Here is a 26,385-nt window from a genome sequence, read left to right as displayed (position 1 = left end):
CTGTTAGATAAGAGTGGCCGCATACTGATCATATACAGATGAGTTCTCATAACAGGAAACAAAATTACATTTACTTAGAAATAGCGAGTTGGTGCATAAGTTCGTAGGGTTTAATAAACAGAAATACACAAATAACAGAGACTTTAGTGATCGACAGTATATGCTCCTTCACTATTTACGACAGTCTTTCAACTCTAGAGTAACTTTTCAATTCAGCGACTGTAGAAATCACGTGGTTCTGAGACGAAGAACTCGTCGAACCGTGTTCGGAGCACATTTTCGTCTGAAAAGGAAGTTCCTTGAAGGCTATTCAACAGAGCGGAAAAGGTGAAAACCTGAGGGTGCAAAATTAGGCCAATAAGGTGTGTGCGGAATGACTTCTCTGCCCAACTTCTGTGTAGTGCTTTTTGTCAGTCTAGCAGAAAGGTGGCAGGCGTTATCTCTAAGTGGCATCGCTTCACGCAGTCTTACTGGTCGTTCTCCTTGAACTGCATCTACAAGACGTTTCAGTTGTTGACAATAAATGTCAGCAGTGATGGTTACATCTCGGGAAAGCAATTCATAGCTCACTTCACAGTCGCTGTTCCACCAGATGTATAACTTTACCTTTCATGGAAGCGCTCAGGTCTTTTTACTGGGAGTTGCTCATTTATTTAGGCTCAACCATTCCTTTCTTTTCCTTATGTTGGCACAAAGACGGAATTTCCCATCACCAGTAGCGATACAGGGTAGGAATGGTAGTTGTTGTTCACAAACCAGCTGATGACGACCAAGTAGAGATGCACATATGGCCAGCCGCTGACTTTTGTGATTTTGGCTTAGAGTATGCGGTACCCACGCACCCGATTTTTGAACCTTCCCCATTGCATGCGAATGGCCCACGATGATTGAATGGTCACAGTTGATCACATTTGCAAGGTTTCGACTATGCTTAAGTGAATCATTATGGCCTAATGTGTTTAAACGATCTTCTTTGAAACCCCGAAGGTCTTTCTGAACGTGGAGAGCCACTAATGTCAAAACGATCCCCCTTAGATCTAGAAAATCATTTTCTTGCCTTGCTCTGTCCAGTGGCATTATCCCAATGAAAGGCACAAATGTTTCTGACTGCCTCCACTGCTGTCACTCCTCTACTGAAGTCGAACAGAATAATATGCTGGAAGTGTTCACATTTATCCACTTGGCACTCCATTTTCTAGAGTCCGCAGCTCCACTCACTATCTGTAACCAACAAAATGACAATATGTAAACTCATACAGCAACAGGGAACTACAAACAAAACATGATAATCGATAGATAAACCTATAGCAACCGGAATATCAACATGCAAAACAAAAACGCTATGAACTCATGCACCAACCTAATATATTCGATGACTGCGAATTCCTTGGCATCGGCAGTATAGATACAGATATACTACCAATTGGTGAAATATGAAAATTTTCAATGGATCGGAACTCGAATCGGGATATCACACTTATTGCAAGCCGTCGCCTCTCCTTTAGTTATCAGTGAACGCTCCCTGGAATAACACAAACTTCCATATGCCACACTGCCTGCATCCGTAGGTCACAGTCCACTGTATATGTCAATAATGGATAGTATATTTGTACCTGTACAGCTGATGCCAAGAAATTCGCAGTCAGCGAATATGTTTCGAAGTATTTCGTGCAGCTATGCATCGTCAATAGCATCTGTTCTTTCAAACATGGAAGTGAAGTTACGTTTGATAACAAAAATTGCAATAAAGAAGCAAGAAGTTTCTAAATCGGAGTTGCCCACAAGGAACTTCTTCAGATTATTTTCCATTTCTTTTAATCTGTTAGGCATTATCCTCGAGCTCATTGTATCTCGTGAAATCGTTAGGCACACATCCATCGTCAAATAAAAATGTCTCAAACGTCTCACTGTCTTATAAGTAATCACAAAAGGTTCCACAAAGGTAGAATGAATCGGAGTGGAGCGTGGACCCCAAGCCACTATCGCGGTACAAAGTGCTATGCTCAGTTAGTCAATGACAGCAGATATAACTTTCACGCACTTTTTGTTTCCATAAATATCGGTCACATTCAGGAATAAGAGCCACATTTGGCCAGGTTTAAAAGTTGCTGACCATTACAACAGCAACATCGTGAAAACGACTTGCAACAAACATTAAAACAGAGTGAATTGTATCAATTTCTATTATAACAAAATGGCCACTATAGTATTAAATTAATGACCACGAGCCATAATAGAAAGCCGATTAAATTCAGAGATCTTATCAATTATATAACTGACGAATATGTGTTGGCATACAACATAGAAATCTAACGGGCTTACGACACAAACATTTTGTGAATACAGTACTGCAGTTTGATATGAACAGTAGCACTGTGAACATGACGACTGCAACGACACTGTGGCTTAGTATGTACCATATTTTAAACACGCGCAACGATACTAAGCCGATTTTGCGTGTATGTTCTGATGATGACACTATGGCTTCATTATATCAGGACACGTTTTAAAACAGGAATGTCTCGTCACAGTTTAAGCGAATGTTTCCCAAATGTATGTAAGTAATACTTTTCGTTATGATCCATTTTATTGTATTAAGATGTAGACAGTCCCCTAGTTGTCTTTCTGTTTTTCCCCGTGCTTTGCTGCAGATCTGAATGTGGTCACCACTGGCCGAAACTTGTAGTATAAGAACCTAACAATTTTGTGATCACAGAGGAAAGTTAAAGAAATTTATCCTAAAAAATAATTTTGCTATGGAGCTGGCACAGGGTATGGAAACACATCAACAACAGGATTAGTATTGTCAATTAAATAAGAATAAAATATTGAATGCACCTTAATTTTTATTTCCTTTTAGCACACTCGCACAAAATATTAGAGTATGCGGCTTGTAACACTTTTACGTCAGTTAAGATATTCCTTTTTCAGTTATGTCTATTAGGACTGCTTCTTTAATAAATTAGTACAGTGGTGACCTTAGACATTTTAGGTGTGTTTTCTCTTAATGGCGTAGTGGAACTCTCGTTAGACACTTCCCCTCTAATCAGGACTGCCAATTAAAAATCTTCATCTTTCATTACGCACGGAAAACATCAAAAAGTATGTAGAGATGTGGATTGAGTCTTACATAGAGTGATTCAGCAGCCCCTACCGTTGTCGTTCTTTGCAACCCACAATGTTAGAGCTGGCCTCCATACATCACGTACGTGATTTTCATATTCTCTCACTCGCTACGCGCGAATTATTAGTTCTACAGAGAAAATGAGCAGGACCTTTCTGAAGCAAATTTAATGTAGTTACGTCTTGTACTGGAATACATGTTCGCTCGAGGCCACGGTTTTCGAGCTATTCAAGAGAAACATACAAAAGTGACTTTGAATCGCACGTCCACCCCACGCATTCCTCACTAGTCAGTTTTTCTAGTGCGTCGTTCGTGGCACTCCCGCCTACCACTGTACAAAAATTACGCAAACTATTCCCGATATTCTACCTTTCTCGGTCCCTATTGTTTGGGCTATTATGCCACCAGCGTAATTCGCTACTTCATTAAAATTATTAATTTACACTTTCCCGAGAGGGTAATGAACGAAAAACGACTTTTGTACACATTACGTAAAAACTTAACCGTTAGAAGCACAGTAGTTTCACGCCTGACGAATACAGCGATTTAATGGTTTATTTTATGCTGCTAAAATTCAGAAAATCGTTAATTAAAATTTACACAAATCCAACTTTTACAATTTGTAAGTGCTAGACTAAGCCGGTGGCGTAAGAAGACCAATTAATCAAGAGAGCAAAGTCGAATGTGGGAAATAAATCGTGCAGTCTCAGTTTCTGTACGGTGGTAGGACGCAGTGCCATAAACAACATACTAGATATCCTGACAGGTTGAGGCTGTGTGTGGTAGTGGGGCTGCGTTTGAAAGTTGCTTTTGCAAGGTTTTCTTGATCAACTCGAAATCCTAGCGAAAACTAATCCATGTAAAAATTTAACTACATTAAGTTACCTGCAAAACAGGCCTGTTCGTTTTTCTGTAGGATTAATAATTTGGACGCAGCGAGCGAAAGAATACGAAAATCTCACGCATAACTTATGTAGGCCAGCAATAACATTCCAGGTTGCATCAAACGACGGCGGTAAGTGTAGCTGACTCAACTTGTAAGTGTCTTACCATTATCTCAAGCCGGGATTAGATGCTGGACTATTATTTTTATATTTTATTAAATACTTTACGAACATAATTCCCACCACGATGATGGTAGATATAATATTACAAATATTAAATTATTACGATTTTTAGAAGTGGGGAAGTTAATTTGAAATATTGAGTTTAATATTAGCTATGGAAGTTAATTCCTGATATCTGCTTTAAATATTCCTGATTGAAATTAATTTACCTCCGCGGAAGACATTTACTGTTTGTTTTACCGTTATTAAATAATATTATAAAGCTTTTAATCACGTCTGCTGATGGAAAAGCTTTCGAAATGATAAAACGGCGCATAAAAATTTTACTTGCTTATTAATTGATTTGCATTCGGCCATCCAGCATTAGATTCCCATCAGTCCGACGAGAACGTCGACCGACAGCATTGTTCAGAAGCCAGTGACCGATCTCAAAATTACGCAGTTTGCATAATTACATTGAGCGGATAATGATAGGAAAGATCGGTAAAAGTGATCTCGGGAACACTGAAATGAAAGTTTTATAAAGTAAATGCCGATTGTATACTAGTAGCATTCGGCTGTGGCCACCAGACAATTCGTCGACAAGTTGTAACTCCGAAAATTCAGATAAAATACCTCCTGCATCATACAAAATAGTCGCCGTTTAATATCCTTTTACAGCTTGTACTGTACTTCTGATTCCCAAGCTTTAAGCTGTATTACAGAGATATATTTAATAAGTAATAGAGTATTTATTTCTGACTGTATATAATAATTACAATGAAAATATTGTAAATTTCTGGGTAACAGCAAAAGGAACTTTGTTTAAATGTATCGATAGCAACGACGAAATGGTAATAGCTGTGCCGTTATTCATCTTTGCGTATGGGAACTCTGTCGCGTTGTGAGCACAGAGCAAGCAGAGTACTTTGAATTATGAAAGAGTGCGGAAGTGTTTGTTGCGCGCTACCGCAGGCACGGCGTGCAGCTATGCTCGCGCAAGTGTAGGCACGCCTGATTCGTAAGCCCGCGGGTATTTAGAGCACGATAGGGGTGGACAGGCGGAGGAAGCTGCAAATTCTAACTATTGCCTGTCCCGTAATTGTCCGTGGCTCTGGAGATGAGTCGGGGTTCTCAGACTGTAGCAGCAGCAACAACAGCGGCAGACCAGCATTGTCGTCGGCTACATTCTTCGTATTCCGCACAGCTACAACATAGTAAGACTGGTAACTGACAGATATAGTAGTGTAGAGGCTTTAACCAGCATCATTTCTTTCACAAAGTATGGCTAACCTGAATAATAACCTGCGGCAGTTAAAACTTGTAGGGCATCTGTGTTGTCATTGTCCTCAGACATTATTACTAAGCAGGGTCCCTTTCCATCCCATTCAATCACCGAGTGTCCTCAGAATATGAAAATTGGTTAACTATTTACTGCCAGATTTGTTTGTTTGATAATGACCAGTTTTAGTCTAAGTATTCTGCCTCAGTAACTTTTCGTTCTTGTATTGCACAACTGATGCTTAAATAATTTACAGTTTTGCGTATTAACTCCAGCAGTCAGATCTTCTGGAAAAATATCCGTTATAAAATCCATAACTTCATTAACTGGAATCATAGTAAATAAAGATACTACATCGAAACTTACTAAAATATCTTCAGGAGTCAGAATTAAACCTTCAATTTTCTCTATAAAATGACGTGAGTCCTTTATAGATCTGACTGCTCTTTTCAGACACTGTCTTACTTCCAGTCATTTCCAGTGGAATAATGAGTTTTACGAACAACTTAATGGCGTAGCAATGGGTAACCCATTGGGTCCTGCAGTAGCTAATTTCTACATGGAGAAATTCGAACAGTCAGCCTTGGAAAAAGCAGATAAGAAACCATCTCGCTGGTATCGGTATGTAGACGATACATTTGTGGTCTGGCCGCATGGTAGAGAAGCCTTAGGCGAATTTTTTGATCACCTTAATAATATAAATCCAAGAATCCAGTTTACCATGGAGAGAGAAAATGATAACAAAATACCGTTTTTGGATGTTTTAGTTATGAGACAGACGGATGGAAGCTTGAAACAACAGATTTTTAGAAAAATAACGCACACAGACAGATACTTACATAAAAACTCTAACCACCATCCAAAACAAAAAAGAGGTGTGATTACAAGTCTCGTTGACAGAGCCAGACGGATTTGCACGCCGGAGTATCTAGACGACGAATTAAAACATCTGAAGCACGCTTTTGAGAAAAATGGCTACTCAAAGAAAGAAGTAAGCAGAATTCTGCACCCAAACAACAAAAAGCTTAAGGACAAGTCCGAAAAACGATGGAAGAATACAGTCTCTCTCCCTTTTATAAAGAAAGTAACGGATCAGATTGGAAAGATTTTAAGTAAACATGATATTAGACATGTTTTTAGACCAACGAAGAAAATTTGTCATGTTCTTCGGTCTGTAAAAGATAAACGCGCTCCTCTATCAGCCAGTGGCGTATATAAAATTCCGTGTACATGTGGTAAAGTTTATGTTGGAACAACAAAAAGAAGCGTAAATACACGGTTAAAAGAACACAGAAGTCTTTGCCGATTAGGAAAAACAGATAAATCGGCTGTAGCAGAACACGCTTTTCAGCCAGGAAATCATCAAGTGAAGTTTTCCGAAACAAAAAAATTTTATCTACGACGACGAACTATTACCCACGGCTTTGTAGAGAAGCAATTGAAATATATAAACATAGGGATAATTTTAATGGGAAAGAAGAGACCATGAAACGTAGTGATATTTGGACAGTAGCACTACAGAATTGCTAGACAGTTTTATCCGTGACGAGATTACGATCGATAGTTAAGTTTTATCTCTGACAAAGGTTATCTCTGCATATCACGTGTAACTCTGGTCACGCCCACTTTCTACGATACATAAGTCGCTCTCAGACGTTCGACCCGTCAGTCGGCAAGACTCACCGGAGGAGAAACACCCCTCTGAAGATGTCCAGCGCAGCTCTGGACGAAACGTTAGGAGCTGAAGAGTTTCATGGACCACGACCTTACATCCCGGAAGGTTTACCAGAAGATATTTTTCTCCTTAATTTACAGATTATTTACAAAGAGAAAATTAATTCTTAATGTCTTTTGGCATTAATTAAACGTTTGGGGGATATTTTATGAACTATTGAAAAAGCATCATTTCACTGCTCCCTTGAAGACTTGATTCTTATTTTGTCTCTAGAAATAAAGAACAAAGTTTCAACTGTGGTAAGATTAGTGTATACTGTGAGATAGAGGAGTAAATAAACATGATATTCCGAAAGAATCATTAACAAAATACGCTATCCACTTGGATGTTCTTTTAGAGAAAATGTTCGGTACAAACGCTTTATATTTCACTGTCTTTGTGTACCTGTTACTTAAAGTTTGTCCAAATATATATGGTTTTATAGAAAATGTTCATAAACTTTTATGTAAATATACAGAAATACAATACTACAGACTTAAGTTCTTTCTGAGGTTGTTATCTCTTTTTTATCTTTTGTCTTTTTACTGACTTTTTTCTACAAGAATATTGATGGATTTGTCCACAACTATGAAACACGTGCGGTTCGTCTGAAACATCAGAACACCGTCTCAATTGGTTCTATCTGTTGAGAAGGAGGTGAACCGACGGCTCGCGCAGTGACCTCTGGCGGCCATTCCAGGAAAGTAGGAAACCCGCTGGAACGCTTGCGAGCGGCGCATAGCGATTCTGGTGGCAGGCGACGTCCCGACTCCCGCATGCTGAACCCACGGGACGGCCGGCTGTGGCCGTTGATACATGAAAATCAAAGCAAAGCGGTATCAGCTCTACAAAAATTAGTTCAATATCGCAGAGCTACCGTAGGGAAAAATTTGAGTAGTACAACAGAGTCCACTTTCACTATTGTCTTTCGTGTGTATTGTTCTTGATATCCAAATCTCTGTCTAGGGAACTTTAGTTCTCACTAGTTTCTAGTTGGCACCACTGTCTGCAGATCATGGCATATTTTCAAACTAAGTGAGTCGAGTTCTTGTCCGCTGAGTTCGTCAACAAATAATACTCGTACACGCTTTTTAGCGTTCACCACACAGGCATTTCAAGAATGTCTCTGTAAAGTCACCGCTTGGAGTTGTTACTTCAGAAAATTTCACTCGGTGTATAATTGCAAAGTTTGTGTGCGGAGACAATTATTCACGCTTACACACAGTGTCTGTTTATTGACAAGGAAGATTTTTTCTTGTCCATTACGTCGTTAGTGCCATAATACCTTTTATAAGTTCACTAAGTCACTTTTGTGTGCCGGCACATGTGTCAATGTAGGGTACACATATAAGACAAGTCATATGCACAGGACTTCTCACTGGGTTGGCTGGCATGCCGTTCATAACGGTGAATTTGACATATAAACTGTTCACTTCATGTAGTAACACTTATTTAAATACACATTTTGGATTCACAACGTCACTTGCTCCAGTGTCGTATCACTACCATTCCACCAGTTGACACAGCAATCTCCACTTATAAAATCATTCACAAATAAGTGAGTCCCTTTTCATACCCACACAAGTCTATTCGTTTCCTGGATCGCATTTACTTCTTGTACAATTTAATTAACATATTTTTTACATTTCTCTTTCTTAAAAGTGCGGTACTAAAGTGAGTAATGCGTGGCTCGTGTGTTTTTGTTATCTTAGCCGTGTTTGTTACAATGCATTACTCATGGGCTGATGTTCATAAAATTCTTTACTTCCCTCTTTTTATGTTCCACAGACAGAGTACGATTGTCTAGGTTATCGTCATGTTACCATGCATCCATGATATAGTAGTACTCTAGGTACGGACTGGCAAAGAGCAAAGCGCAAACAAAATCCAAACAACATAGGCCACGTTCATGAAATTAACACATGCCTCCGAAATCGCATGTGGCGAAAATCTAAACTCCTGCTCCGCATAAACTCACATAACTCATGGTCTTGCATCATTTAACACTTAATGGGTACTACCGACTAAATTGTGTCAGTATATCTTCACATAGAAATTATCTATTTCAAAATAGAATTCATATCAACTCATATATGACATAGATAAGTAAGAGATTAGCATACACATAAATATTTACATAAAATATAAAATATCAGTCCAGTAGTACCTTGCTCTGGCTTTTGTTTGACTTATCGACTAGGAATGCTATCTTTCATGCTGCTTACATACTAATATCTATTGTCTGAGTCTAGTTATTGCATGGCCTGTACATCTTCCTTTCAATAAATGATCAGTTAAATTTAGTACCACTCTATACAGCACAAGTGTGGCCAGAGAATGCACTCTGTTTACATACTGTTCACTACCAGGTATAACTAGTTCTTCTTTACTTGGTAGTATTCAGTGAATAAGTGTATCGCATATTTATGCCATAGAAATTAAACTTGAGAAAAATGTTTACGACACGGTAACTAATTACGCTGAATATTACTGTCTCTTGCACTATATACACTTCATTGCGTGCAACAGTTCATCAGTTTGTGTTTGCTATAGGCAACAAACTATAAAAACATAAATTTAGTTCTCATTTGGCTTCTGTTCATCACTTTCCCTTATCCGATACTTCAAATTATGTATCCAGAAATATCTTCCAGATTGTACTGTTTCCTCATCTTTTGATAATTTGGAAACAGTTTCTGCTAAATCCTTATATGCCTCCTTTAGGCTGGTAACTTTGGGTGCTACTGTTCCTAAACTAGTGTTTAATTTTTTCTGATTCCTCGTTTACCTGAGTAGAAATCTTAGTGACCAACTGTTTATCACATTCAGTCAAGGTATTATTTATTTGAGATGTCAGTGATACATCCCTCAGCAAGAGTAGTACTGATCTGCGTAGATATTTGCAAAGCCAGTTGTTTGTCCCTTTCAGAAAGGGTTTTGTTTATGCATGAAATAAGAGCTTCATCGCGAGCGTTAATGATTTAGCAATTTTAATAAATATCACAGAAAAGAGATCTACGACGGCACTTTCAATTATTTGTTCCTATGTTTTAGCTTCTGTCTCCACATTTCGAGCACCGAATTTTACTATCGTCGGGTAGCTGCCGCCATAGACGTTATTTTCAGAGATACGATCATTTGCAGACTCCATGATTTCAAATTTACCTGTCTTTGTTACAACACAAATTGAAAATATACTTCGAAAGAACCTCTCTTGACAACACACCGAATAATTAAAGAAAATTCACCTGAAACTAATTGTTGTATTGCTAAAATGACAGTATGGATGCTTCAAACTAAAACAATCAACTATTACTCGTTTCCACCTTGCTTGCGCGTAGCGCAAAAGAAGCCACCTTGATACAAGACTTAGCAACAATTCCTACTCCAATTACTTAGCTGCAAACTAACACAAAATAAAAAAATTGGAGCATGAATTACATAAGCTACGCGTTGCAGGCTACAAAGGCGGGTGCATTTTGATAACCATACCTTTTCTTTCATGTTGCTGCTTGGAAATTGCTTCACTTCCCGCTGCAGCAATTAATTTAATTTAAATTTCTTGTAGTCGCCATCAGTTCTCTCTTGACTCCAACAATACAGTTCATTCACGAAGAAGAGAACAAGCAAGCATCAATTACCACTATACAATTTTTTGTTAGAGCAACACGTAGGCTGTACCAACATAATATTACTAATATTAAAATATTATACAGTATTACGATTTTTTAGAGTTGGTGAAGTTAATCTGAAATACGGAGTTTAATATTAGCTTTGTAAGTTAATTTCTGATATCTGTCTGTTTTAAGTATTCCTGACTGTAATTTAACTCCCCTAAAGACATTTACTGTTTGTTAAACGGTTAGTAAGTAATATCATAATACTTTTAATCAGGTCCGCTGGTGGCAAAGCTTCTCAAATGGTAAATCGGTGCATAGTAAATGTTTACTTGCATGTTAATTGATTTGTACTCCGCCATCCAGCGTCAGATTCCCATCAGACAAGAAGGTTGATCAACGGCATTGTTCAGAGGCCAGTGGCCGATCTCAAAATCACGCAGTTTGCATAATTACATTGACCGGATACTGATAGAAAAGCCGGCCGCTGTAACCGAGCGGTTCTAGGCGCTTCAGTCCAGTACCACGCGGCTGCTACTGGCGCATGTTCGAATCCTGCTCGGACATGGATGCGTAATGTCCTTAGGTTAGTATACGTAGTTCTAAGTCTAGGGGACTGATGACCTCAGGTGTTAAATCCCATAGTGATTAGAGCCACTCACAGAAAAAATCGGTAAAACTAATCTCGGGGAAGCTGAAATAAATGTTTGGTAAAGTAAATGCCGAGTGAATACTAGTAGCGTTCAGGTGTAGCCAGCAAACAATTCGCCTGTGAGTGTCCTTCGTTGCAGTTTGAAGAAGTTCTAAAATGCAGCATAATAAATTGACATGTTGCATTAATGGAAGAGGAAAGTAGATTTCTTGATTCAAACGCGACTGTTACGATTAAAATAACGTAATTATTTAATAAAAAGTTGCTGATACGAGAGCGTGGCTTACATTTTATGAAAGACCAATTAATAACAAACAAGAGTTAGAGAGTAAACAGGAGCGCAGTACCTGTTCATATACGGTAGAAACAGATTACGGCGACTGCCTTCAACTTGCTTTACAGAACGTCTTTTATAATGTTTCGATATATATAAACATTTCTCTGGAACATTCTGTATGTGGACAGTAAAAATTGGTTTTTTTTAATATTAACTTATGACTTTTTCTCCTTAATTTACCGATTTACTTAAACAGAGAAAATTTACTCTTGACGTCTTTTAGCATTATTTAAACGTTTAGGGCATATTTTATTAATTATTCAAAAAGCAAAATTTCATGGAGACGTATTAGATGTTACTCTGTGATTCGTTGATGATTAAGTTTTAACGGAGCTTCTCATACTAAGTAGAAGGAAAGTCCTGTAAGATAACAGAACAGATTCCTCATTCAAAAATTGCATTTTAATATAGGATTATTTGTGAAAAATTTGTGCTGTGCATCATGCAATAAAGCAAAATGTTTTTCAGCATGAGTCGCAATTCGACAGTGACAACGATCTTGGTTTATTGAGATTGCAGTTCACCATTCTGCGAAACTGTTTCTCAAGTTGCTCGCAGACTGAATACTGTCATGCGAATATGAAATTTATGGGTTTATGAGGCCAGAACCTCAACAGTTTCGTGCGAATAGCGACTAACAGTACAGGTTTGCAAAAGTAAAAGTATCTCCTGGACAGTGCAACAAATTCTGGAGGAGTATACACTGTTGCCACAGTTTCTATTGTTGTAGCTTCCCTTGACTGGACGGAAGAAAGAGGCATGCCTGTGGTGGTGTGGCCAACGGCAACACGAGGAGCTGTTTTGAAGGGAATCTCGGATCTGCATACAGCCTCATGATGAACGTATCCCTTTCTTGAGGCTCCTAGGAGAATTAAGGTTGCCGCGCTGCGTCATTCAATCCTAACCAGCCAGAATCTGGGGTAATGAATCGGAGTGTACTGTCGCATCTGCGAATGCCTGTGAGCCTATCAGTAATGAGGATGCACTGATGTTTAGTTTCCAGAACTAGAATGGGCTCTTCCAGGTCGTAGTTCTCTGAATTTAGAGCTGCAAGAGAAAAGGTTTCAGTCTAGGGAACTCCGTATGTAGATGAAATACGGCTTTCAATAGGCAGAACAAAGGAAGGTTTATGATGTATTGCAAATTTGCGAGATATTGTGAGCAGTAGACGAATGGCGGCATCACACCAATTTTCCTATCTAATTGATATGTAAATTAATTAAATTGATCAAATAATCTCCCCGACCAAACCCCCGCTCTCAGATGACGTCATGTGTTTTCCTCAGCCAACACGCCCTAGTACATATGTCCCACTATAACCCATTCATTATGAGTGTTGTTTTTTCACGACAATTTCGAAGTGTAATTAGAACTGTGATGCATTTTTTCCATCAGTTGTGTGTAACGCCGCTTCCTTTGGACGCAAAATTGAAAATCTAAAATAGTACCCAAAACCCAAGTAAAGTCCCAAAGTCCAAAACCAAATTTCAGGTCCCACTGGAAGAGCATCACTTGAATAGTAGCAAGTATATAGAAAGGAAATCCAGTGTAAGGTGACTTAATGTTTTGAAGAGGGAAAGAAGAGAAATAGAATCCATTAGTTTCAAATTAAAATAATAGTAGATCGCAAAGTAGTGTACTTATAGATCACGGAATTGAACGAGTGAACTCAAAGAATACTCTTTGTGGAGTACTCTTTGAGGACACTGCGTAATACAGAAGAAAAAAGTCATGCATTGTTAATGTGCTGCTAGCGCTTGCTGGATCAGGTCGTATCTCAACGTGTTTTCTTGTATGTAGGCGCGACGAGATTGTTTTTTGTACATTTTGGGAAATTTGCGCTCTGCTAGGAATCATTAAACTTGAAACAGGTGGAACAGCAACCTTGAGTATATCACTACGTAAAGCCAAGCGAGGAAAAGACCCGAACTTGTCTTACTTGATTATTATACAGGGAAGACTGAACTTTGCCCCAAAGTAATAGACTGTTAGTAATTTACCGACATAGGAAGTGAAAATTGGTATTGAATTGTAATAAAGTACTGAAGTTTCGTTAAAGTAGCAAATAAAATCGGTATCTTGTTACAGACTCTTTGACTGAAACTTACGTAACTAATTCTACGCAGCTTAGAGAAAAGTTACTTCCTTAATACAATGATAGGACGTGAATAGTATAGAATAAACCAGCATAAAGTGGTTTTACTGTGTGACATTTCTTTCAACTCATTTAATACTGTGTGTGATGAAATATTTATTTGTGCGACGACATAGATTAATAACAGAGCGCAGCATGCATAAATATTCTTTGCCGCGTTAGACAGTTATTGTACCGATTCGAACTATTAAGCTTGCGTAAATTGACAACTTTAGGGGAGAAACTACTGCCGTACATGGACTGTAGCCATAAGTAGCACAAGGATAGCCATTGGTTTGCAATTACGTGTAGCTGTGCTCGTACACATCGGGGAGCATATAATTATTTGAACTGGTCGGTATCATTGATACGCACTCGGCGTGAATATGGTGCGGCAGGACAGATTTTTTTATGAAATGTTCCTCATAAGCTAATATATATACATTCTACCGCTAGTTGGTCGGAGCACGAAGTGGGATGCCAATTTTTTATGTAACTGCTCCTCATAAGATATACTGGAAATATTAGTTCATGAAATTCGTACTCCAACTAACCAGCGGTAATATTGTCTTATGAGGAACATTACACAAAATATCTCGCTATTCTGTGGAACGAGGTGCCACAAACGTCTAAGTCCCGACCCGGTGACAGAGTAATACAGAGACGGCGTCGAAGGCGGAGTCTAAGACGGAATCCCTCAGAGTGGTTAAGCTGTCGTTTACATAGGCTCGATGACGCTCTTTCCACGCAATCACGCCCTGTCCTCCTGATCTCGTCTCTTTACAGAAGCTTCCTAGCGTCCCTGATATCGTGTCTACAATCTCTGGGGAAACTCCTATTGCGAGTATGGCAGCGAAAACTATGCCCATGCTTGAAAATTCGTAGAAAGTGCGTTGTCAAACGACCATAAGTCATAGAAATCAGCGTATTCACCTCCCCAAAACATATGCGAAAACACTACAATATCAAAGTCATGACAAGTTGTAGATTATGTAGCTGACTACCTACCAATAGAAATACCCAATAACCTCAAATAAGTAAAAAAATAAAATAAACCACTGACGATAGCACAGAAAGTGCCGAAACATGTCTCGATAAAACTAAACTGAAAAGGTGTCTAGCATAAGGCGGAATTCCCCGTCCTGCTTTGTTATCATAATACACTGAAGAGCCAAAGAAACTGGTACACCTGCTTAATGTCGTGTAGCGCTCCCGCGAGTACGCAGCACTGCCGCAACACGACGTGGCACGGACTCGATTTATGTCTGAAGTAGAGCTGGAGGGAATTGACACCATGAATCCTGCAGGGCTGCCCGTAAATCGGATAGAGTACGAGGGGATAGAGATCTCTTCTGAACAGCACGTTGCAAGGCATCCCATATATACTCAATAATGTCTCGGGAGTCTGGTGGCCAACTAAATAGTTTAAATTCTAGGGGTGTTCCTGGAGACTCTCTGAAGCAATTCTGGACGCATGGATTGCCATATTATCCTGCTGTAATTGCTCAAGTTCGTTGCAATGAACAATGGACGTGATGGATGCAGTTGATCAGATAGGATGCTTACGTACGTGTCATTTGTCAGTGGTCCCATATCACTCCAACCGCACGCGCCCCACGCCACTACAGAGCCTCCACCAGCTTGAACAGTCCCATGCTGACACGCATGGCCCATGGATTTCATGAGATTGTCTCCATACCTGTACACGTCAATCCGCTCAATACAATTTGAAATGAGACTCGTCAGACCAGGCAACAGTCATCAACAGTCCAGTGTCGGTGTTGACGGGCCCAGGCTAGACGTAAAGATTCGTGGCGTAGAGTCATCAAGGATACACGAATGGGCCTTCGGTTCCGAAAATCCATATCGCACCACGCTGAACGATTGTGTTCAATCGTAGCTGGTCCCGTTATTGCAGTATATTTTTCCGGCCGCAGCTACATCTTAGATTTGATGTTTTACCGTATTCCTGATATTAACGGTACACTCGTGAAATGGTTGTACGTGAAACTCCCCACTTCATCGCTACATCGAAGATGTTGTGTCCCAACGCTCGTGCGCCGACTATGGCACCACGTTCAAACTCAATTAAATCTTGATAACCTGCCATTGTAGCAGCAGTAACCGATCTAACAACTGCGCCAAACACTTGTTGTCTAATACAGGCGTTGTCTGTTTACATATCACTGTATTTGAATACACATTCCTATACCCGTTTCTTTGGGGCTTCAATGTATAAGCCTGGGGACGACTGGAATTTTGTCACTTGCAGATCTTGCTGTTGCACTATTGTCGTAATGCCAAAAAGTAGCAAGGCCAGTCCTACTCTTGTGTGCGTTGCCATGATCCTCTAAGTTAAAAGAACTGCTTTAATCTGTTAGAATCTACTTTTAGATATTTATTTCATCTTAACTAAATTACAGCATTTGGTCCTTTTACTTCAATAATAGTAAATGGACCGCGCCACTGACTGTCTAACTTTTTAGAGCGATCACGTCGTACGCTTTCATCAAAGAGAAGAGTCTTATAGCCCTGTCGGAATGTTTTTGGATTTGTGTCTAATCATAATATTATTTGTTTTCGATTTTCGTTTGGGACATTACGTCCCTTACATTCTGATGCATTATTCTTAATCGTCCCTTCAACTCAGTTGCATAATCGTAATTGTAGATGTTCTCTGCAGGCTTTTTCTATAATACACCCGGCACATTACACACTCTTCCGAAGACTAATTCGCCGGCCGGCATGGCCGAGCGGTTCTAGGTACTACAGTCTGGAACCGCGCAACCGCTACGGTCGCAGGTTCGAATCCTGCCTCGGGCATGGATGTGTGTGATGTCCTTAGGTTAGTTAGGTTTAAGTAGTTCTAAGTTCTATGGGACTGATGACCTCAGAAGTTAAGTCCCATAGTGCTCAGAGTCATTTTAACTATTTTTTTGAAGACTAATTCGTGTGGAGTACAGCCTATCATACTATGAGGTGTGGTATTAAATACAAACACTGCATATGGAACCCAAGTGTCCCAGTTTAGTTGATCTCTGTTGATGTAATGTCGGCGTGTGTCTGTTACTGTTCGATGTGTTCGTTTTAATTCCTCGTTGGCTTTCTCGTGGTACTGGTGGTATGAATTTCTATGTGTAGTAAGTAATCTGCATATACGATGCATGGTTTCACTCATAAAATAACTACCCACGTCGCTGAGTAATATCGACGGTATACCGTATTTTAATATTATCTTCTCTACTAGAACTCTAGCGACTGTTCCTGCATCTTGGCGCTTCAGTCCGGAACCGCGGGACTGCTCCGGTCGCAGGTTCGAATCCTGCCTTGGGCATGGATGTGTGTGATGTCCTTAGGTTAGTTAGGTTTAAGTAGTTCTAAGTTCTAGGTGACTGATGCCCTCAGATTAAGTCCCATAGTGCTCAGAACCATTTAAACCATTTTTTTCTGCATCTTGCTGTTAGACCGGTTGTGCTACTAAAAATTTGGTTAAGGTCTCTTTAAAGGTTAGTATATATTTATTGCCTCGATCTGTCTGAGTGAGTGAGCCTACAATATCCACGTCTCAGCGTTCGAACACGTGGTCTGAAATTGTAGTTACTTCCAAAGGCATCTTTATTCTATTTTGCAGTACCTTATTCCTTTGACAACTTTCGCATTTGCGAATTTACTGCTCGATGTCAGCTTTCATGCCATCCCATTTACAATACTTTTTGATCTTTTGATACGTCCTACCCATGCCTTGGTGTCAACCAATTGGTAAGTCATGATACAGTTTAAGAATTTTCAGTTTGTCTTCCTGATTTAAAATATCCTTATACTAAATAACTGTCACGTCATCACTATCTGAGGCTTCGGGGACATCTACCACGGTCTCTTGACAATCATGGGCGTGTCTGACTCGACGTTATCACTTTATTCTTGCTCAATAATATTCCTTACACGCTATTTCGTATCATTATCTACAATCGACCGAATGTTCCGTATTCTTGAGAGGGCATCTGCGACCAAGTTTCTCTTACCACTTTTATAGTTAATTTGAAAATAATACTCCTCCAGTTTGAATGAAAGCAGTTTTTCCTCAATTAAGCGGTCAGGTAACGGTGCATTAAAATTATTTCTTTCAGCTTCCTAGAAACCTCAGAGGTGAATAGTGGATTTTATTATGTCATTTTCATATGGACATGGGTAACTGCTATTACAATATCAGTGACGTAAATAATTTAAGTAAATCAGTGCAATAAAATTTTACTTGTGTGATATCAAAGACTGCTCTGATGAAATCTGTTCTGGCTAATAATACAAAAACCAAATTTCATTTTTAGTCTCATACTCTCGTGTTAGTCGTGGCAATCGATAGTGTTCATATATTAAAAAATCCACTCCGTCTTTAACGTTTAGAGAACATAGCGTACTGTAACTTCTGTAGGTATAATAAGAGTAATTTTCAGTGCATTTCAAAGATGAAAGTAGCGATGGACATGTTTAATTTCATAATTACTTACAGTAATGATACCGTGTTCCATTTCTAACAAGCCAGAACAGGGTTATATAAAAATAGTTTGCAAATTAAAGAGCATACGTGCACATCAGGAAATCTTTTAATGTTGTGCGAATCCCCAAGTAATAGATCAAGGTGCAAGTATTTTCAACTGCAGAAACTAATAGTGAGAATCATATTTTATCTGTTGTGCTCGCTACAATAAGCAATATACGGTTCATTAAAACATCATGCCATATAAACTGCACATAAAGTCAAAAGCGCGGTGGGGATTACGCGACAGCGGACATCGAATACAAAATCTTTGCAACGGAAATAAAATACATTCCTAAACATGAGGAGCCTCTTACTGTCGCAAATAAATTGCAGCAGGGTACGGATTAAGCTGTCGTTGTGCAAACAGAGAGCTGAGATATAGGTAACATAACGTTGGAAGTTGCCACTGGCTAGAGTCATGTTCTTCGGAGGCCCGGAAACCCTCCGTACATACAGGGCGGTTACAAAAATAACGTATCGGAAGAAACCAAAGCTGCGTAGTATGTGATAAGAAGCAAGCTTCGATACGTAGGGACTACGTGACCGAATGAAGGTCATAAGACGTCCAGGGAAATAGGAGTTTCCCTCGAGGTTGTGGAAGCTTCTGGAAAGAGACGAGGTCAGGAGGACAGCGCGTGATCTCGTGGGAATTGCGTCATGAGAGACTCTACAAACGACAGCTTAACCGGCCTGAGGGATTCCGTCTTAGGCTCCACCTTCGACGCCGTCTCTGCGCTACTCTGATCTCGGGGCGGGACTTAGATTTTTACAGCACCTAGCTGCACAGGGTAGCGACGCCTCTCTATGTTTCCTCAATGGCTCAGCCATATTCACCGTACCTTGTAAGCTTGCAGTACAACATGAACCATCCTTTGTACTGCCTTTTTAAATACATATTTCCTCTGCATACCGAGTTCCCTGGTCTGAAACCGTTTCAACTTCCAGCTCTAACTCCAGAGAACTACGGGTTGAAGAGCTCACTCTATTCTCGAAACTAAACATTATTGCTTCCTCATTACTGGCCGCTCGCAGGAATTCTCAGACAGTCGGTATGACAAATCTGAGATATTGCTGATCGACATTAGTGGCTTATGATCCGTACAAATTGTAAAATTGCGACCGAACAAACAAGGTCGGAAATTCAAAAGGTTCAAATGGCTCTAAGCACTATGGGACTTAACATCTGAGGTCATCAGTCCCCTACACTTAGAACTACTTAAACCTAAATAACCTAAGGATTTTACACACATCCATGTCTGAGGCAGGATTCGAACCTGAAACCGTAGCAACAGCGTGGTTCCGGACTGAAGCACCTACAACCGCTCGCTCACAACGGCCGGCAGGTCGGAAATGTTTGACCGCCAAACAAATAGGCAATATTTCCCTCTCTGTGGTACTAAAATTTTTCTCTGCTTTACTTAGAGTTCGTGACGCATAGGCAGTAGGTAAATCACTGCCAAGTTTGCCCCGACTTAAAATGGCTCGTACACAGCTTGGGCTCTCATCAGCTGTGAGTCTAAAGTCTTCACTAAAATCAGGGTATTGTGGTATTGGAGGGTTCAACAACTTCCCCTTCAATCGTCATTTCATTTAGACGCCTATAATCCACTATTGCAAGCTACTTTTGCTTTCCACTGGCGTCCACGTTTGTCGAAATTAAAAGAAGGGTTGAGTTCCATGCACTGTTGCTAGGTGCCACAATATCACCTCTTAACACCGTTTCTGTTTCAGCTTGTTAAATCTCCTTTTGTGCTTGCGGTATTCGATATGGCCTTAAATTAATTACCTTCAATTATGCCTCTGAAATCAACAGAATTTTGTGTTTGACAACGTCGGTACAGATTAGGTTGTCTCCGGGCAGATGAAATATATCGTTCTAAGCTAGATATAATTCTAAAATACCTTTTCTCTCCTCACTATTCAAGTGATCATCCCGGAAGCTCTCTTTCAGTTTACTAGCTCTTGATGTTATTTCCGAACGCACCCTTTTACATGTCTCTTCCACTGAAGGTAATTCTTCTGCTCTTAACTGAAGATCATCGATTTCAACCTTTTCTTCGGTAGCATTTAAATGCTTATTATGGACATAGCGACTTTCACTGCGACTAACGCTTCAGACATACGTACACCTGATGTCAACTCTTGTTTTGTGACTATCGCTTCTGATACACCCCTTAAACCAATTCGTACTTTTGCAATTTTCTCTTCCCTGGGACCGATACTTAACTTACACTTCTGTTTTACTTCTCCTTCCCCGGTGTGATTACTCTCTTAATAAACTCCTACTTCTGCAACTCCGATCGCCATCGAACCGACACCTAACGTGTTCGACACATCTTCACCTCGTCCTGTGGCTCCGACCGCAAACGAACAAACACATGGCTCTCTTGTGGCTCCTGCGGTATTCTACGTGAATTTTCCTCGTTCTGCTGCTTAAAAAATGTTCAAATGTGTGTGAAATCTTATGGGATTTAACTGCTAAGGTCATCAGTCCCTAAGTTTACACACTACTTAACCTAAATTACGCTAAAGACAAACACGCACAGCCATGCCCGAGGGAGGACTCGAACCTCCGCCGGGACCAGCTGCACAGCCGCACAGCGCCTCAGACTGCTCGGCTAATCCCGCGCGTTCTGCTGCTCCAAACGCACATTACATACTCTTCCGAAGACTAATTCGCCGGCCGGCGTGGACGAGCGGTTCTAGGCGCAACGGTCGCAGGTTCGAACCCTGCCTCGGGCATGGATGTGTGTGATGTCCTTAGGTTAATTAGGTTTAAGTAGTTCTAAGTTCTAGGGGACTGATGATCTCAGATGTTAAGTCCCATAGTGCTCAGAGCCATTTGAACCATTTTTGTCTTCCCCGATTACATAATTCTAACTGTAGGGCGCCTTCTGTTTAACAACATTATTGCTAATTCCCCTTGTTATTACGTTATCAGTAGAATCACATTTTTCTGGTCCTTCTTTAAAAGACTAATTTGGGCACTACTATCTATCAAAAATCTTGAGGGATATCGTACGCTCCTTTTGCTCATTATGTTAATATATTAATTCTTGTTTGTGCAGTCCACTTATATTTATCCTGGAGGGACGCAATGTGACTGCCTTATTGCGCCTCCCTTTAGTTTCCCTGTTCTCCAGGTTTCTTTCGCCTTAACGGCCAATTATTACATTGCCTAGCATAGTGACCTTCCTGATTACAATTGAAACAAGTAACATTCATCATCGAAGTGTGGGACCCTTCACCTACCTTAAAATGCAAGGAGTGCCAGCTACATGCTCTTTGCTTTCTTTATCTTCCTTTCGCGTTGTCATTCTAACTGGTACTGTCTCTACACTTCGCATTTTCCTACTGTTAGGACATCTTTTTGATATGTGCTCCGGTTTTCCACAGTGAAAACAGTTCTGGCTTTTATGATGACCTGTCCTGGTGGTGTGTCGTTCAAAAGGCTTTTCTTTTGCAGAAGTTATAGCACTTTCCCCTGTAAAGGCAAAATCTATCGCTTCAGGCAAGTTATTGACTCTCACCATTCTGTTACCACTGTCTTAATCTCTTTGTCGTATAACCCTTGGATAAAGTCGACTCAACGAAACTTGAAAATTAACGCAAGGCTATCTGCTAATTCTGATTCCATCATAAATCCTTTGACCACCTCCCTGAATTGATGCTGAAGTGAATATGTTCTAGAACCCCATTGTGCTATGCTTTCCCATGATTCCTGCCTACTTACAAACATTTTGCAGGCGTAGTAGTCAAGAGTACTTCTACAACCATAATTTTCTACTAAAGTAGCACACACTGAAAGCCGAATAGCATTAAAATCTCTCATTAACAATTTACTAAGTGTTGCTACTAGTACTCGCGCCTTTACAAATTTCAGTAGCATATCACGCTGCTCTGGTGTAACCAGGTCGAAAGCACTGTCACGGTTGTCAAGAAACTCACTGAGTTGTGCCTTATTACCATCAAAAGGATGTTGCAACAATTTAATTATGTCACATAAACTAATATACTCTCTTTGTAGAGCCGAGGATGAACCCTGACTACCTGATATCTGCTCCTCGTTAGACTGCATATTTTCTGAAGAATCCCTTTCTCACCTTCCAGTGTGGTGCGTCGTAACTCGCGGCCGTGTGCTGTCTTCTGCGCCGCCTCTCTCATCGCACCGCTTCCCAGCCAGGCTGTTAACGCTGCCGGCCCAGAGCCGGCTGCTGACACACGCCTCCGGTTATGTTATATCCTTTCTTGCTGCTGGCGGACCCCTTTGGCCCGTCTGCTAAGTGATGTCGCCGCCTCCCTCTCTGGCACGGCGTTCTCCCGCGCCTGCTGCCAACTCGCTTCCCGCGAAGAAGAACCAGCTCTGTGGCGGACCTCCTTGGCCCGTCCGAATTGTCTTCTTTCTGCTCGCCTTGCCTCCCGATGTCCTCCCCGCCTAACTTCTTATCCCTACCTCGTCTAAGCCGTCAGTTCGTCTGAACTTCGGGCCGAGTTTTCTCAGGCCTGTGGGCTTGTAATTAACTTTGGGCAACCCTATACCAAATGACGCCAAGCGTCAACAACTGATGCCCACCCGACACCTAGCACGGAAAAATGTTTTTATGTCGCGTCTGCGAATTCCTGCCTAGGAGTTGCACCAGTTTTATTCCGATCCATCAACTATAAATATTTTTATTTGGCCGACGAAGTCGAAAAATCGATGAAAAAACGCCTATTTTTTTCAAATGGCCGCCATTTTGTTTCGTATGGTCCACATAATTTAAGCGAGGTACAACTCCTAAAGAATCTTATATACTTCGCTAACGTCAACTCAATTTTGATTTCAGACTAGCCGGCTGACCTGTAACATACCGCGCGTGGATGTCTACATCGAAAATTTGTTTCGTTCCGACGGCACTTCCGCCTTTAATCTTCGACATTTCCGCTAGAAAAAATACCAGTTTGTAGAGGAAATATCAATAAACATTTTTACCAAATTTGACATTGATATCTATAAGACATCCCGAGAAAAAAAATTCCCAAAGAACATGCTTTTTCGGGCCAAAGATAGTAAACCTCCCCTTAATGGGAAGTAGTGGTATTTCCACTTAACCAGAAAAGCAATACTTCATTGACAGACGACACTTCTGTGCCCCAGCGCACCGTCGAGTTACTCCCAGAACAGAAAGCGGTCGCCTCAGTGAAACGAGGCTTGCCCGCTGTGGAGTCGCAAGGTGTCCCGCCCTGCCGCGTCGGCTCTCAGCCGAGCCCCGCGGTCAGGCCGCAGGTAATTGCGAGGCGCCTGCGGCCGCCGCAACCCGCCACGCACTGACGGCGGTGCCAGCCACACACCCACAGCCACGCCGTGTAGGCTAAGTTGCGAAGGCGCTGCTGCTCCCTGTGAAACCTTCCCGTCTCCTCTCTACATCTCTTTTGTTAATGATAACCTTCCCTTTTACAATAACCTATGAAACCTTTTCTTAGGATTTCTATCTCTTGCTTAATAATAACAAATGAAATCTTGCCTTTGAAATTTATTCTCTTTCTCTATCTTCGCATACAAATTTAATTGCTGCTTATTAAAATTGATTTTCTGATTGTTTCGACGAAATATATAATGCATCGTCGTCGTGGCCCTCAGTCGTTATCTACAATAACCCAAAACTGCTCCTTACCTTTTTTACTGTTACTGGATCGCCATCTGACTGCTACATCGAACTGCGACATGAATATACTTACTCTGGTTTACTATACTCTATTAACTGCTGGTGTGCTGTCATAATAAGTGGCTGTATTTATTACCAAAAGCTGACGTTATTCTTTAATTAATTTGACTGAAGTTACGTAATTCATAGTTACACTTTTTCTTGACAAAAATAAAATTTTTGCAAGGTTTTACGTTGATGGTTTTTGGGATGGATTATAATCAGTAATGCAACATTGCTGGCAAAAATTAATTATATTCTGAAAACGTTTCTTCAAATATTTACTGCTGGTAATGAAATGATTTTACAAACGTTCAAATGGGACTTACTTTTTACAATAATCTTACAACTAGCATTGCGCAAACATACCTTCAGTAGTCTTGAGTTTCGCAAAGAAAATAAATCAATAATATTAGTTCCTCTTATGATAATAATTAGCTGATGTCTCTGTACATCCGTTTATAATCTCTTGTAAATCATAGCAGATGGCTTGCAGGCACACCGCTCCTCTCAACCTCTCGCTTCAGACCTGCTACCAACTCACTTCACATCTCGCTTACTACTGACTTCCTACGAACACTAAAGCGCGGTCTCTCCTGCCAACGATACTTTCTGGTGCAGACGATCCCTGCTACCATTACAAAATGTATCAATGCGCGGTCTTTCCCGCTCTTTTCTTAAAATCTATCCATACGCGGTCTCTCTTGCCAACAATACTTTGGTGCAGACATTCCCTGCTACCACAATTGTTTCCAACATGACAAATGTTAATTATTCCTACTTAATCCTATTAATAAAATATAAGCCGGCCGGAGTGGCCCAGCGGTTCTAGGCGCTACAGTCTGGAACCGCGCGACCGCTACGGTCGCAGGTTCGAATCCTGCCTCGGGCATGGATGTGTGATGTCCTTAGGTTAGTTAGGTTCAAGTAGTTCTAAGTTCTAGGGGACTAATGACCACAGCAGTTAAGTCCCATAGTGCTCAGAGCCATTTGAACCATTTTAATAAAATATAAACATCTTTCACAAATTGTGGTTTGACAATAGACAATAGAAATATTCACGTCTTACACGGCTTGTAATTGTGCGGGCATCATCAGCGTGAGTCGGTCACAGACACATTACTGTGGAGTAAAGCGCGTGCATCAGATGAAAGGCAGTAATACGTAGCAAGCAGAGTCAGCAAATCCACAGTGCTTGCGAATTATGTGGTTAATTACTAAAACGGATGACACATGTTGCAATACCAGGCAGCAAAGACTCCGAACAATTCCCGAGAGTGCAGACGTTGTGATCTTGCTCTCACATTTTGTAGCTTGTCCAGCCTCCAAATCTATAAAACCACCTCCCAAAACAAGTGGTGCGTGATGTGTTTCTTGAAATATGATGAAATATTTTGTCTGTGGAAAAATCTTCCAAAAACACATTGCATATGTCTTCAGGGAGGAGATGGTTATAAGAGTGCAATTATTTTTTCATCTCCGATCGTTCGCGACATTAAAGGTACAGTGAAAATGCGGTGAACTTTTACACATGTGCGATGTGTAGTGCCTGTAGTATGCCCGTCTATCGCGTTACGTCGCACTTTTCAGTTCTGAGCACACAGTGTGAGCACGTGAAGATCCCTAGGAAATAGTGTCTCCCACCAAGTGTCAAGTCCTATTGAGTGTTTTCGCCTGATTTCATGCGATCTGCACAACGTAACTGTCATGCTTTTCCTTCTTCATGACATTTCTTGGCCACATACTGCTGCGTTTTCAATGTGTTTGATCACCCACCATACCACCAGGACTCGACTCCCTCTGACTTTCAGCTCTTCGCTTACATGAACCGCTGGCTATGAGGACAGTATTTGGGCACAGACAACGAATGAATGACGAGGGCACCGGAAAATTGGTATCATGTTATAACAAATGTCTAATTCGGATTGGCGACTATGTAGAGAAGCAGCTGGAAGGTAGAGCTAAAAATTGCAAATAAAACATATTTCACTTTCATTTTGCGACCAATCGGAGGTTGGAAAAAAATAGCCCTCATTTATGTCTCAAGGTTGGACAAGCTACAGAATCTGAGAGTAAGATTACTAATTTCTCCTAATGTGGGTCCACAGCTTCTAAAAGTTTTTTAAATGTCATGTCGCTTTTAGCTGTTCTTACTTTTATTTTGCTACTGCAGTTTACGCATTTTTACCACTTTCAAGCATTTACAAAACGTAATACAACATACTGAGAACAATGTAACAAGGAATTAACAATAAGTA

Source organism: Schistocerca piceifrons, chromosome 4, assembly GCF_021461385.2.
Source record: "Schistocerca piceifrons isolate TAMUIC-IGC-003096 chromosome 4, iqSchPice1.1, whole genome shotgun sequence".
Classification (NCBI taxonomy): Eukaryota; Metazoa; Arthropoda; class Insecta; order Orthoptera; family Acrididae; genus Schistocerca; species Schistocerca piceifrons.
The sequence above is the reverse complement of the archived record's forward strand: the minus strand, read 5'-3'. Positions refer to the sequence as shown.